The sequence below is a fragment of the Crotalus tigris genome, unplaced genomic scaffold (assembly GCF_016545835.1).
Source record: "Crotalus tigris isolate CLP2741 ecotype Arizona unplaced genomic scaffold, ASM1654583v1 scf7180000020347.5012614909:4044961, whole genome shotgun sequence".
Taxonomy (NCBI): Eukaryota; Metazoa; Chordata; class Lepidosauria; order Squamata; family Viperidae; genus Crotalus; species Crotalus tigris.
The window spans coordinates 2,428,294-2,442,694 of NW_024097978.1; positions in this window are offsets into that span (position 1 = coordinate 2,428,294).

Consider the following 14,401-nt stretch of genomic DNA (forward strand, 5'->3'; position numbering starts at 1 on the left):
AGTTGTGACTCTGCCATCATCAGTTTAGAGTCTGTGGTTCGTGTGCTGTTATATTGGGGCATGCAAGAAGTTCTTTCTCCCTGGTAAATGTTTGAGCTTAAATTGGAACTGGTGAAGATGCTGGGACCAGCGGGCTTGTTTGGGATTGAGCTTCCTGGGTGCTTTCAGGGCTTCCAAATTTTTGTGATCAGTCCACACCTGGAAGGGGATTTTGTTGCCTTCTAGGAACTGTCGCCACATGAGTAATGACCAACATATCCCGTATGCCTCTTTCTCCCATACGGGCCAGCGCTGTTGTGTTTCCGTGAGTTTCTTGGATGTATATGCACAGGGTTGCAATGTCCCTTCATCGTTTTCTTGTAATAGAATAGCCCCCACTGCCACATCACTTTCATCTGCCTGTATTACGAAGGGCTTATCCATGTCTGGGTGCCTCAGTACTGATTCGGCAGAAAAAAGTCTCTTTAATCTCTCAAACGCTGCTTGGCACTCCATTGTCCATGTTAATGGCTGGCTAGGTTTTACTGAGGATGCTCCCTTCATTTTTAGTAAGTTAGTGAGAGGCAAGGCTATCTGGGCAAATGAGGGGATGAATTGGCGGTAAAAGTTTGCAAAGCCCAGGAAACTTTGTAGTTGCTTTCTTGTGCAGGGTGGTGCCCAATCTAATACTGCTCTGACCTTCTCTGGGTCCATTTCAATGCCCTGGGGGGATATGCGATAACCTAGGTCAGCGGTTCTCAACCTGTAGGTCGGGACCCCATTTGGGGTCGAACAACCATTTCACGGGGGTCGCCAAACAATGCAGTCTGCCATTTTCCCCCCCTTTTCCTTAGCTGTGCTACTCTGTTTTATTCTATTGGCTTTTGAAAGCCAATATAGACTCTCTTGAATAGAGTCTAATTCTATTGGCTTTCAAAAGCCAATAGGAATTGTCCAGGCTGTCTCTGCCCTGCTGAGCCCGCAAAAGTCCCATTCTGCTATGCTTCGGCTGGCGCAGGGGGGCGGCACCACACATGCGTGGCGCTCTCGGGCAGGGAAAGTCCTCGACTTACGACCGGTTGGGTAGTCCTCAACTTACGACCGGTTGGGTAGTGCTCGACTTATGATCAGTTGGGGGTCGCGGCATTAAAAAGGTTGAGAACCACTGACCTAGGTAGTCTATCCTTTCCTGGTGGAATTCGCATTTCGAGAGTTTGGCATATAGGTGGGCGGCTCGCAGTTTCTTTAAAACCGCTCTGACAAGGTTGACATGTTCCTCTTTTCTTTCGGTGAAGATAAGAATGTCGTCCAAGTAAACAAGGACCCCCTTAAACAGGTGCTCCCTTAGAACGTCATTGATTAATTGTATAAATACTGCAGGGCCCCCTTGTAATCCAAATGGCAAGACTTTGAATTGATAGCACCCCATGGGGCAGTTAAATGTGGTCTTCCATTCGTCCCCTTCCTTAATTCTCACATGATAGTAAGCTTCCCTTAGGTCTAGTTTAGAAAAAATTTTCCCTTTCAAGAGGTGTGACAGCATGTCTTTCATGAGGGCCAAAGGGTATAGGTTGCTTTCACTGATTGTATTCAGAGCTCTATAATCCATGCATAAGCGTAAAGGGCCATCCTTCTTCTCTCTAAAGAGGACTGGGGCAGCCACTTTAGGCTTGCTGGATCAATGAAACCCCTCTCTAGGTTTTTTTTTTATCAATCTTTCTATTTCCTCCTTCTCCTTTGGGCTCATGGAGAATAATCTGGGCTTCGGGAGTTTTGCCCCAGGCTTGAATTCAATGGCACAGTCTGTGGGTCAGTGGGGGGGAAGCTCATCCGCCCTCTCCTCACTGAAAACTTCAGCAAGGTCTCTGTATTCCTCCGGTATTTCTGGTGGTCCCTTTTCCTCTCCCATGGATGCTTTTTTTATTCTTGATTCTGGTAGCCCCCCTTGGGATTTTAAGTTCATAGGGTCCCCCTTCGGGAATTTGATTTCTGTCATCCTCCAATTCACCCAGGAGTTCCATTTTTTTAACCATTCCATCCCTAGGATCATTGGGCATTCCGTGCCTGGGGTCACCACAAACGTTATGTCCTCCTCATGTTTGCCCAAGGAGAGGTGTATTGGTAAAGTGGCTAGGTAGCTGGCACCCCCCCCCCCCCGCTATGGATCCATCTAACTGGCCAAATGAGATTGGTTGTTCCAGTCTCCTCGACGGAATGCTCAGATTACCCACTAGTGTCGGGCTAATGAGGCAGCGGGTGCAGCCAGAGTCTATTAAGGCTTTCACCTTCACAGCTTCGGGCATGGAGGGAATTAATATAGTCACTGTCTTGAGGATGGGTGTGATGTGTTCACTTACCAGGGGTTTGCCCTCCGAGCTGTCATCTGAAGCATCCACCGGCCCTGCGGTGTAGGCTGGAGTTCTTTCCCCCTGATGAGCAGAAGTGGGGGGTTCCACAATTTCCATCATTCTCATGGCATTTTCTTTTGGCTTAGCTGAAGACTTTCCGGATTTGCTGATCAGGGATCTGTCTGGGTTGTGCTGGGGGGCTTTGGAGCAGCATTCTACAGCTCGATGCCCTTCTCTTCCGCACTTGAAGCACCCCATTTGCTTCTTGGCTGTAGCCGATGGTTTCACTGGTTCATGTGTCAACTCAGGCGGGGAGCAGCTCCATTGATTTCCTCGGCGGTGTCTCTTCAATATGTTGATCTCTGCTTCCTCTGCCAAGACGTACCATTCCTCAAGTTGGTGTGGGTCCCCTCAGGGCAGGCAAGCATCATATAGGTCATAATTTAGTCCGTCTTTGAAATGACTAAGGAGGATGTCTTCTGGCCAGTTCAGTTTGCTGGCAATGGCCCGGAATTCTTGCGTATATTCAGCCACCGGGTGTTTGCCTTGCCTCATCGTTTTTATCCTTTCGCGGGCTTTGCAATCAGCCAGAGGGTCTTCAAATCGCCTTCTCAGAGAGGACATGAAACGGTTGAAGTTGTTGAGCTCTGGGGCATTGGAGTCGTGCAAGTTCACCATCCAATCTGCAGCTGGTCCGTCCAGGGCAGATTGCACGATCCGGATGCGGGCTTTGTCGCTGGGGATGTCCCGCCCATAGTCCTCCATGTAGCTGAGGACTTGGGTTAGGAAAAACCCCAAGCGTGTTGGCTCCCCTTTGAATTTCACCTCCAACGGTGGACATCTTGGAATGGATCAATGCCTCCATTGTTGGTGGTAGTGTCTTCCATCCAGATCACCATCTGTGGTTTGGCAGGGGGTGGGGACTACTGGATCAGCAGATGTCCCCGGGGCTGCAGGTTCCACTTCCCCCTCGGTGTCTCTCCTTTTGCGGCTCCAGGAGCTGTGGCGGCCGTAGGGCTCAGGATTCTCCTCTCCTAGGGAGCTGAGAGTTCTCTTCATCAGGTCAATAGCTTTCTCTAGGATCCAGTCCGAGTACAGTGCCCAGCTTTCTCCCTCTTCACTTGCGTGCAGGGATTTCTCCATCTCTTGCTTCCATTCTGGTTGCTTGGCCCCCCCGTCTCAGGGTCACCTTTCTTGATTTTTTTCCCTACTTGCTTTTCTTTCCAATGACCATTGACCAGCGAGGCTTGTGGTCCTGTGTCTCCATCACTTCTTCTCCTGAGGAATCTGACCTCTTGGATCCCGACATCCGGCAAGGATCCAGTCGGGGCAGCAGCTCATTTTCTGGGGAGTTTTCCCCCTTTCTTGCTCCATTGTCTGACATGGTAATCTTTTGCAAAATCTCCTGGCAAGGGTCTCCCTTCCAGGTGGGTTAATTTTGCAAGTCCTGTCTAATGTAAGGACCCACCCCACTTTGCATCTTAAGAAGACAGAACTCTTGGAATAGTTCTTCCAACAGGCATCCTTTATTAAGAGAAAATGGTTGCAGGCGTTCTAGACAGGACTTGGGGTCCAAGCTCTCCCATTCAAGGTTTTAAGGGGTTTCCCAGTAGCCCCACCCAATCACCCCCTTCTTCCAGAGACAGTCTCAGGCATTACGCTCCCACCCCCTTTTCCTTACTGCCGGCTGGCTGGAGACTTCAGAGAGAACTACATGAAAGATAATAGCCCCCTTTGTTATGATTAGTCCTTTTGGTGCTATCCACATCCAGTTCCTTTGAAGTGTACTGAAGGAAGTGAGGGCCATAAAGCCCCTTTGTTCACCCCCTTCCTTTCATTGTATGACAGAATCCCGAGAAGGCAGAAATGTGGTTTTCTATAGTTGATAACTAGAGATGAAATATAATTGGATTCTGACATATACGGTCAAATCAAAATTCTATTCATGTTTACACATGGGAAAGGAATTAACAAAAACCATGCTGATTTCATTGTTTATTATAAAGACTGAGAAAGTTAATAAAGGATATAAGAAGTTCTGAATCCTGGACAAGGCATTATCTTATAACATCAAGATTGGATCTATGGAAAAATGACAGGGAGAAAAAGAAGTGAAAGAAACTAGAGCAGAATAACCGCAGGAAGAAAGCAGAAGAATATAGAATAATTTCCCAGAAGAATGAATGGAAAGTGAATGTAAGGGGGAAAAAATGGGGCAGTTGCTGCAAAGACAGTAAAAAAGAATTACGTTAGAGAATGCTTCAGAAGTGTGCCTAATGAAAAGTGAAAAAGGATGCTTCATGGAATGATGAAGTGAAACAGGCTGAGAATGAAAAAAAAGACATGTAAGAGAATGATGGTTGCAGTGAATGGGGTTAAGGTGGAGATCTTGTGTGATTTGTACAGGAAAAAAATGATAGTTGCAAAGGATGTAGTCAAAGAGAGCAAAGAGCTATTAAGATTAAAAGAAGGAGAGAAAACGCACTGTGATTTTGATGGAGATGACATTTTTTTAAAAGAGCTATACAGTCGAATAGAGGGCATCTAAGAAATGGGAATGGATAGGATCAGGAATGCATAGGTGGTGGACTTAACATCAGAGCATTTAGGTGACTTAGTCATACAGAAAGAATGAAGCCTGAATCACAAATCAAATATATGAAGGAAAAAAGATTGAGCGAGAAGAGGGGAAAAATTGTTTGGGGACAATATACTGACTCTGTAAACTGCTCAGAGAGTACTGTAAAGCACTATGGGGTGGTATACAAGTGTAAGTGCTATTGCTGTTGTTGTTGCTGTTGCTATTGCTATGAAGACTGGCAGACTTGTACAGCCATAAATCATGATTTTGGGTAATTAGCATTGGTTCTCAAGATCTGTTTGGATCCAAATTTAGCTAGGTCATCCAGGATTGTAAATGAAAGGGTGCCAATGCAATTTCTAAGGGTTTAGAACAGAGGTGTCAAACTCAGTTTCATTGAGGGCCGCATCAGCATTGCTGTTGCCCTCGGGGGGGCCAGGTGGGTGTGGCCAGGGTGGGTGCAGCCTACTGGGTGGGCGTGGATGGAATGGGTGTGGCCTACTGGGTGGGCATGGCCAGCTCTACATTGTTCGCGTCAAGGGTGCCTGTGGGGGCCTGGGCAGGAGTGGGACAGATCTGAGGGTCTCTGGCAGAAGGGGGTGGGACCAGAGCAAGCGCCAAGGCATGGTCCATTTCTTCATTCCTCACAAAGGATGACACCTCCCCAGCATGCACTCAGGGGATTGGGCCGACACGACGGGCTGGTTCCTCGCTGTTTCTAGGCGGCCTTGTGGAGCTAAGACTGAATGCGTTTCAGCATAGATGGCCACCACAAAATTGTACATTGGCTCCCGGCTGGCCTGGGCCAGGGCCAAGGCAGCAGGGGCCATTCCCTCACTGTTTCCAGGATGGCTTCACGAGCCACATGAAACCACTTCGCGAGCCGCATCCAGCCCCCGGGCCTTGTGTTTGACATGTCTGGTTTAGAATAATGGAATCCACATGTCTTTAAGTCCACATGTTTTAAAGTTTCCAAAGTTGAGAGACACTGCACTTAGAGGACTTCTGACTAATGACTATTTAGCTTCTGATTAAAAAATGTGTAGGTCTTAAACATAATTTTGTCTAATTCCCTGATCAGTGCATGATCCACTAGAGCAATGTTTCTCAATGGGAACCTCAAGACATATGGATGACAACTGTCAGAATTCTGGGAATTGAAGTCCACATGTCTTAACCTTGCCCAGTTTGAGAAACATTGCACTAGAAGACCTCTGACTGATGACTTATCTAGCTTCTGATTAAGCAGCTTGTAGCAAAGGAGAAGTCTTCATATGGTAATCTATACTACTAGATGACAGCTAGTACAGTCTGATAGCTCACGAGTGGAAGAGAAAATGTTTTTTTAAAATGCATCTGAGAAATCTTTGCTTATTTCTTATAGAACAGATGTTACTTGATGTAGTCTCTTTGAGCAGTGTAAATAATAGAACTGCAATTACAATCCATTAATATTGCAATTAAGAATTATCTTTCAAATGCCTCAGCAATTTGGAAGTGTATGCTACTTAACTGTATTTCTTGTGTTATATATTAGAATACTTATTTTTGTTTTAGGTAAGCAAATATTAAAAATATACGATGGGAATGACGCAGTAAAACATAATCAGTATCGTCTCATTACACTTCCGAGGATTGCAAAAAATGAAGAAGTTGTGGTAAGAATGCCAACAAAGCAAATTGACTTCTCTGTTTATTGAAAATTCTGTAGAATTTATTTATGCTTGTAAGAGAGACTAAAAATTTGGACCAAGTGTTATTCTTTTATGGCAAAACAGTAATCAGTGAGAAAGTAACTACTAGCTGGTATAGTACTGACATAGATACCTGTTTTTTGGTCTCTGGTCTTTGACTGTAATAAACTTACTTGACTTGAGTTAATATATCTGTTTTTAAGTTTTATCTTAATTTTCAATATATTAACAGTGCCATATGCGTAATGTTGCTATTTGTATTTTGAGTTTTGATTGACTTTAAATAGGGAATCAATATTTGGAGGTTATTAAGTTATGCCTACTTAGTGGGAGGGGACATCTGGTTACCAATTGTTACTGTACCAACAAAGGAATGGAATGGAATGGAATAGAATAGAATCTGGAAGGGACCTTGGAGGTCTTCTAGTCCAGTCCCCTGCTCAAGCAGGAGTCCCTATATCATTTCAGACAAGTGACTGTCCAGTTTCTTCTTTAAAGCCTTGAGTGATGAAGCACCCACAATGTCTTAAGTCAAGCTGTTTCACTGGTTAATTGACACTGTTAGGAGGTTTCTCCTTAATTCCAGGTTGCTTCTCTCCTTGATTAGTTTCCAGCCGTTGTTTCTTGTATTGCCTTCTGGTGCTTTGGAGAATAAATTGACCCTCTCCTCCTTGTGGCAGCATCTCAGATACTGGAATACTGCTATCATGTCCCCCCAGTCCTTCTTTTCTCTAGACTGGCCATTCCCAAATCCTGCAACCGTTCTTCATATGTTTTAGTCTCCAGGCCTTTAATCATCTTAGCTGCTCTTCTTTGCACTTTTTCCAAAGACTCAACATCTTTTTTGTAATGTGGTGACCAAAACTGGATGCAGTATTCCAGATGTGGCCTTACTAAGCCTTTTTAAAGTGGTACTAATACTTCACATGATTTTGATTCTGTGCCTCTGTTTATACAAGCAAGGATTGTATTAGCTTTTTTGGCTGCTGCCGCACATTGCTGACTCATGTTTAAGTGATCGTCCACCAGGACTCCAAGGTCCCTCCCACAGTTACTGTTTTTGAGCCAGGTTTCACTTAATCTGTACTTGTACCTTTGGTTTTTCCTGCCCAGGTGTAAAATCTTGCTTTTCTCCACATTATTCTTTTGTTGGATAGGGCCCATTGTTCAAGTCTGTCAAGATCTTTTTGGATTCTGAGCTTGTCTTCTGGGGTGTTAGCTATTCCTGCCACTTTAGTGTCATATACAAATTTGATGATATCCCCTTCTATTCCCTCACCTAAGTCATTTATGAGGATATTGAAGAGTACTGGGCCTAAGTAAAACTTCTGTGAAGTTGAGTTTGATGACTGGACGTGTCACATGTTGATTTCTTAGTAAATTTAGGAAAATAGATTGCTGGTTTCTTTTTTTTTTTTTTTTTTTTGTTCTGAAATGTCATTGCAATTTCTCAATCTATTCTGAGACCTTGGAATGACAGAATAATCTCCCATCCCAGGGTTAACTGGGTTTGTTCCCACTTAGCATTTTCAAGAACAATCTAGGATGGGATACATTGGTAATTGGGATACATGATAATGTATAATGATAGAACTTGCCAATATTGAGGAAAGATTAGAATTTCACACTTTTTTCAATCTTATCACAAAACGTCTCAGGGAAAATATAACTGCTGATTGGAACTGTATATTTGACATAAAGTGAGGGCTGTATCACCATTCCATTCAGGCATATTCTTTTGATTTTTTTAAAAAAACAAGGATTTACTGTTGTAGGAGGCTGCGCCGAGGGCGTACTACATCAATGATGATCAACAAGATTACAAACTTCAGACATTCACTCAGCAAGCCTTGTTTTGTGATGACATCATTAATAGGAACGATACAACTGAAGAGGTGCAGCCAGGGTCTGTCTTCCGAGAAGCAATTCCTGAGGCTTGGGTTATCAGAGCTAAACCTAAGGAGAATGAAGTCATAAAGATTTATCCTGGCTGGCTGAAGTGAGTCATCTTTTTCTCAGCAAATTCCAAATAGGAAGACTCTTGTTGCATATTTATTGACCCAAAGAGATGCCCATCTGCCAAAATATTACAGAAAAAAAATCAGCAGACAAATCAGGTTAACCTTGGGCTGCTAAATCCATCAGAAACTAGTTTTTGAAGGAGTAGTTGTGCTGGGAAAAGAAGAAAGAGAAGAATACAATTAAATGGGAATGAGGCACAGGGAAGAAAGAACTGGACAAGGAAGAGAGAGAGAGAGAGAGAGGAAAGAGAGAGAAAAAAAGAAAGAGAGTGGGGGAAGAGGACTGGCAGACCAAGGGCAGAAAGAGAGAGGAAAGAGAAAAAGAAAGAGAGTGGGGGAAGAGAACTGGAAGACCAAGGGGAGAGAGAGAGAGAGAGAGAGAGAGAGAGAGAGAGAGAGAGAGAGAGAGAGAGAGAGAGAGAGAGAGAGAGAACCCCTGTCCAGACATAACATGGATTAAATTCTTGAAGCAAACGGCTCTTCCAAAGCAGCTGCTAATCTTCAGGCTAATCTTCAAAGGCATCCATGCCTTGCAGCAACAAATTACTATGGTCATATCTAACTCCTGTATAGATCTCTGCTTTTAGCAGCTGCTTCTATATTTACCATAGAATGCAAGAGTACCTCCCCCAATTCATAGATCCCTCTTATATGAAGGATACAAGAAGGTTGAAGTTGAAGTTCTATATCTAGGGACTGTCTGAACATATCCATGTGGCTTGTTTGATAACATTTCTTGTTGGCTTCCTGTCCAAGTGTTAATAAAGTCAGACAGGAGTTGCTAGCCACTATGGCATGATATCAAAGTACTGAGGTTATTTATTCTATAATGCCCATCTTATACATAAACAAACAACTTTTAAGAGTTAAATTAAGTACATCCAGGTAGCCACTACACTGCATTATTTTAACACCATTTAGGATAAAAGCTCTTGTCTTTTCCTTTTTTTGTATGGTTTAACTATACACTACAATAATAGCAAAATTGAGATTAATTTGTAGACCCACTTTGTGCCAACAGCAGGAAGGAGTCAGGCAAAGGATGGATGTCTCACAGAAATCACTTGCTTTATTTCACTCCCCTCCCACTTTGCTGAGTGGACAGACTGAAGAGGAAGGGATTTCAAGAGAGTAGTGTACGTTATTTGCATAGAAAAGGAAAAGGCCTCCGGAGCCCAGATAGGGCCGCTGGGGGGACGCAAAATCACTCTGCGGCCATGGATCCGGGCTCCAGAGGTTTGGAAAAGGCCTCCGGAGCCAGGATCGGCTGTGGAGGAAGGGCACAAAATTGCTCCGCAGCCATAGATCCAGGCGGCAGAGGCCTTTTCCAGGCCTCCGGAATCTGGATCGGGCTGCTGGGGGTCTGCAAAATCGTTCTGTAGCCACACCTGTACTCCTGCTGGCAGCTTAGAAGGAACCGATTCTTCCGTTCAAAAAAAGGTGCTGGAATGCCTTTCTCTGAGTTCTATGACAAAAAAAAGCCATGGTTAGAGTGCTATAAGTTCAGGAGTCTTAGACTTTGATTATTCAGTCTGACAATAAATATGATGTGGCCTTTTCCATCTGGTACTTCTTCTTCTTCTTCTTTTAAAGACATCTTAATAGAATTGGATTCTGAAACGGATTTGATTAAAGATTGTATGGTAAAATGGGCTAAAAATATCCAGGAACCGATTCCGTTGGATTTATAGGAGATAATTTGGGTTAGAAATGTTAAATTTACACAGGCTCAAAATTTAAGGGAAAATTTCTATAAAATGTTTTATAGGTGGCATTTGGATCCTAAAAAGTTGTCTAGCATGTATCCTAATTTAGAGCCCAAATGTTGGAGATGTGGTAGTTTAGATGCAACTTATTTTCATATTTGGTGGACTTGTAAAAATATTAAAGCTTTTTGGATTATGATTTGGATTATGATTCAAAAGATTTTTAAAAGGAAGATAAAGTTTACTCCTCAATTATTTTTGTTGGGTATTTTTGTAGATCTTGATGTTAAGGAAACTATTTTAATGTTGAATTTAATAACAGTGGCAAGGTTATTGGAAGGTCAATATTGGAAGAAAGACTCCTTGCCTACCATAGAAGAATGGACACTTAAGGTTTCTAATTTAGCAGAAATGGCAAAAATATCTGCTTATTTGAAGGATCACACACAAGAAAGATATATTACAGTATGGAGAAGATGGATAGATTATATTCAGAGTAAATATGGAACTAAAAAGTTCCATTTATTTTATGAGTAAATTTTAGAGTATTATTATTATTAACAGTATATTATAATAGAATTTTGTTAGCTTTATTATTGTTTTTATTGGTATAGTATAATAATTTAAAATAGATTCGTTTATATTATGTTTATTTTTAACTTGTTTGTATTTATGCTAAAGAGGAGTTAGGTTTTTTTTTATGAATTTGGTTACTATATAGTTGGTTAATGTTAGTTAGATTTCGATTAATATGTTTGTAATAACCCTGTACTCAGCGGCAAAGAGTCTCTTTAGCTTTTTTTTATTGAAAATTTTTAAATTTTACAAAACAATTCCCTTCCCCCAACCCTCCCATACCCTCCCCCACCTCCCCAAACCTCCCATACCCTCCCCCAACCTTCCCAGAGCTGAGTACAGGCTTAGTTAAAAATTTTCAAAAAAACTTAAAACACATATAAATCCTAAGCAAATCTAAATACATTAAATTAAACAAGTTATCTTCTCTTAAAAATAATAATTACAATCATTAAACACGCTATAATATACTCTAAACATTTTCTAATATCATACTTATATTATTATCCATCATTCTTTATAAACTCCCTCCAAAACACAAATTTAAACATTACTTAAAACATTAAAATTCCCTTATACATATTTAAAGCAAAATGTTCCTTTAAATACTTCTTAGATATCTATACATACAATATAAAATCTAATCTCTCCATCTTTCTTTATCCTAAGACACAAAAATAAGCATATAAACATTCATTATACCATTAAGACTAAATACTCTTTTGAATACTCCTTAAATTGCTAAACTTAAACTTCTTATCTAAAATTTTCATTCGATCTCCATAATCTTCTCTCCTATCAAAAAAAACTTAAAACACATATAAATCCTAAGCAAATCTAAATACATTAAATTAAACAAGTTATCTTCTCTTAAAAATAATAAAAAAACCAATTTTTTTTATAATTACAATCATTAAACACATTATAATATACTCTAAACATTTTCTAATATCATACTTATATTATTATCCATCATTCTTTATAAATTCCCTCCAAAACACAAATTTAAACATTACTTAAAACATTAAAATTCCCTTACACATATTTAAATCTTTACCAATAACCAATTCCATCCACAATAAGGACATTCCTTATCAGTCTCTCTTATCCATAAACCTCGAAAGAAGTGCTTTGAAATCTGCCCTTAAAGGTTGCTCCAAAAAGTTTATAAATCTTGCTTCTCCCGCAGACTCAGGAACCAATACTTGTGAGGCTTCCTTAACCTCCTTCTTCTGTTGCTCCTTTTCTTTACGTTTATATGTTGCACAGGTTATCCTCTGCTCCTCCATCTCAACTTGTTGAGGCCCCTCAAACTGAGATTTCCCAATTTTCATAAGTATAGGCTCTTCGGACTGCAATTCTACCTTCTTCTCTTCCAAAGCTTTAAACGTAATAGATGGCGATGAGCATACCCCCAGGACCGAAGTGTAAAAGTCTTTTGCTTTAGAAACAGTATTAAGTCTATAACGTATCCCCAGGTAACTCACCACCATTCCAGTCGGAACATCCCATCTGAACAAGATTCGTCTCTTTTTAAGTTCATCTGCTAAAAAAACAAACTCCTTCCTTCTTCTTAAAATTTTAGATGGGATCTCCTTTAAAATTGTGAAGCAATTTGAAACCTCTTCTTATAAAAAGCTTGTATAATTTCGTTGCGCAGGGATCTCTTCCCAAAATAAATTACCACATCTCTTGGCAAATTCTTTTGCTCTGCCACCACAGAGTTAACTCTAAATGTTTTTTTCAATTTCACTAAGTATTTCCTCTTTTTCTCTATTCAAAATCACAGCAAAGTCATTTGCAACCATCTCTCTCAGATCTCCTTGCACAGACTCTCTCAAGCCTCTAATTCTTAAAGCATATTCCATTTGTCTATATTGAAGCATAAGAATCTCATCTTGAAAATTTTCCATCTCTTTTTCCATGCTTTCAAATTTTCCCTCCATCAATTCCACTTTTTCAACTACCTCTTCTACGCGAAAGTTCAGCTTTTCAAGAACAGAGGCAACTCCTTTTAAAGCCAAAACTATCTCTTGCCTCAAAATCTTATTATTTTCCTCTAAAATCTCTTTCATTTCTCCCTTAATTTGAGATATAACATTTCCCATCATGTCTTGCAAATCCTTCACCATTATTGACTGTGCCAAAGAAGAGGGTGGAGCTATTGATTTAGGTTGTTGCGCTGATGATAACACCGAAGAAGAAACCACCTTAGGAGCTGTAGGAATTACTGAACGCTTTGGAGCCATCTTAAAAAAATCTTTACTCCTTCTTAAAAATTACCCCCCCAAAAAAGAGAAAAAAAAAAGTTAAGCAAAAGAAAAAGAGAGATTAACTCCAAAAAATCAAAAAATCCTTCAAAAGGAGATCTTTATAATAAAAAGAAAAAAGTTAAAAAAAAAGAAAAGGGAAAGAGAAAAAAGTGATTAAATAGAAAAAATCCATTCCATTTTTTTTAAAAGTACAAAAAACAAAACAAAAAAGTTAAACAAAAATAATAATCCTCCTAAAATCCAAACTCAACATCAAAAAGTCATTATAAATAATCAAGTCCACATTCCGTTCCAGTCATTAAAAAAAAGGGAAAAAAAAACACCGAAAAGCCTGCCGATCGCCATTTTACTTTCCCTTTCAACAAAGGAAAAAAAAATAAAAAGAGGAAATATAAAAGTAAATCTTTAAACTTAAAATCCAAATAAGATCAGAGAAAGCAAAAGCAAGAGTCTCTTTAGCTTTTTGAAAGCCACTTGGCACTCGACAGTCCAGTTCAAGGGTTGACTTGATCTGGGATTTGTACCCTTCCCCGTTTCTAGCAGGTTTGTGGTGGGTAGGGCTATATGTGTGAACATGGGGATGAATTGTCTATAGTAGTTCGCAAACCCCAGGAAACTCTTCAGTTGCCTTCTGGTCCATGAGGCCTCCAATTCTAAGATTGCCCTCACCTTTCCTGGATCCATTTCTACCCCCTCCCTGGAGATGTGATAACCTAAGTAATCTAGACTGGTCTTGTGGAAGTCACATTTGGATAACTTCATGTACAGCTGGGCTTTTAGTAGCTTCTCTAGTACAGCTATCATTAGCTTTACGTGATTTTCCATGGTCTCAGTATAGATTAAAATATCATCCAAGTATACCAGCACCTCTTTATACAGATGTTTGTGTAGGACTTTGTTGCATGAACATGGTGGGTGCCCCTTGCAGCCTTGTTCTCCATGCAAATAGCGTTTATCCCCCTATAATCCACACACATTCTCAGGGACCCATCTTTTTTTCCCTGAAGAGCAGGGCTGGCTGGATGAAGCTCCTGGTTGAGTTCTTGTCTATGAATCCCCTAAGCTCCTCCATCTCCCTAGGTGTCATGGAATACATCTTTTGCTTTGGCAGTTTAGCCCCTGGTATAATTTCAATGGCATAGTCCATTGGGCAGTGAGGCAGCAGCACATTTGATTCCCTCTAGCTGAGCGCCTCAGTGAGATCACAATATTCCCCTGGAATG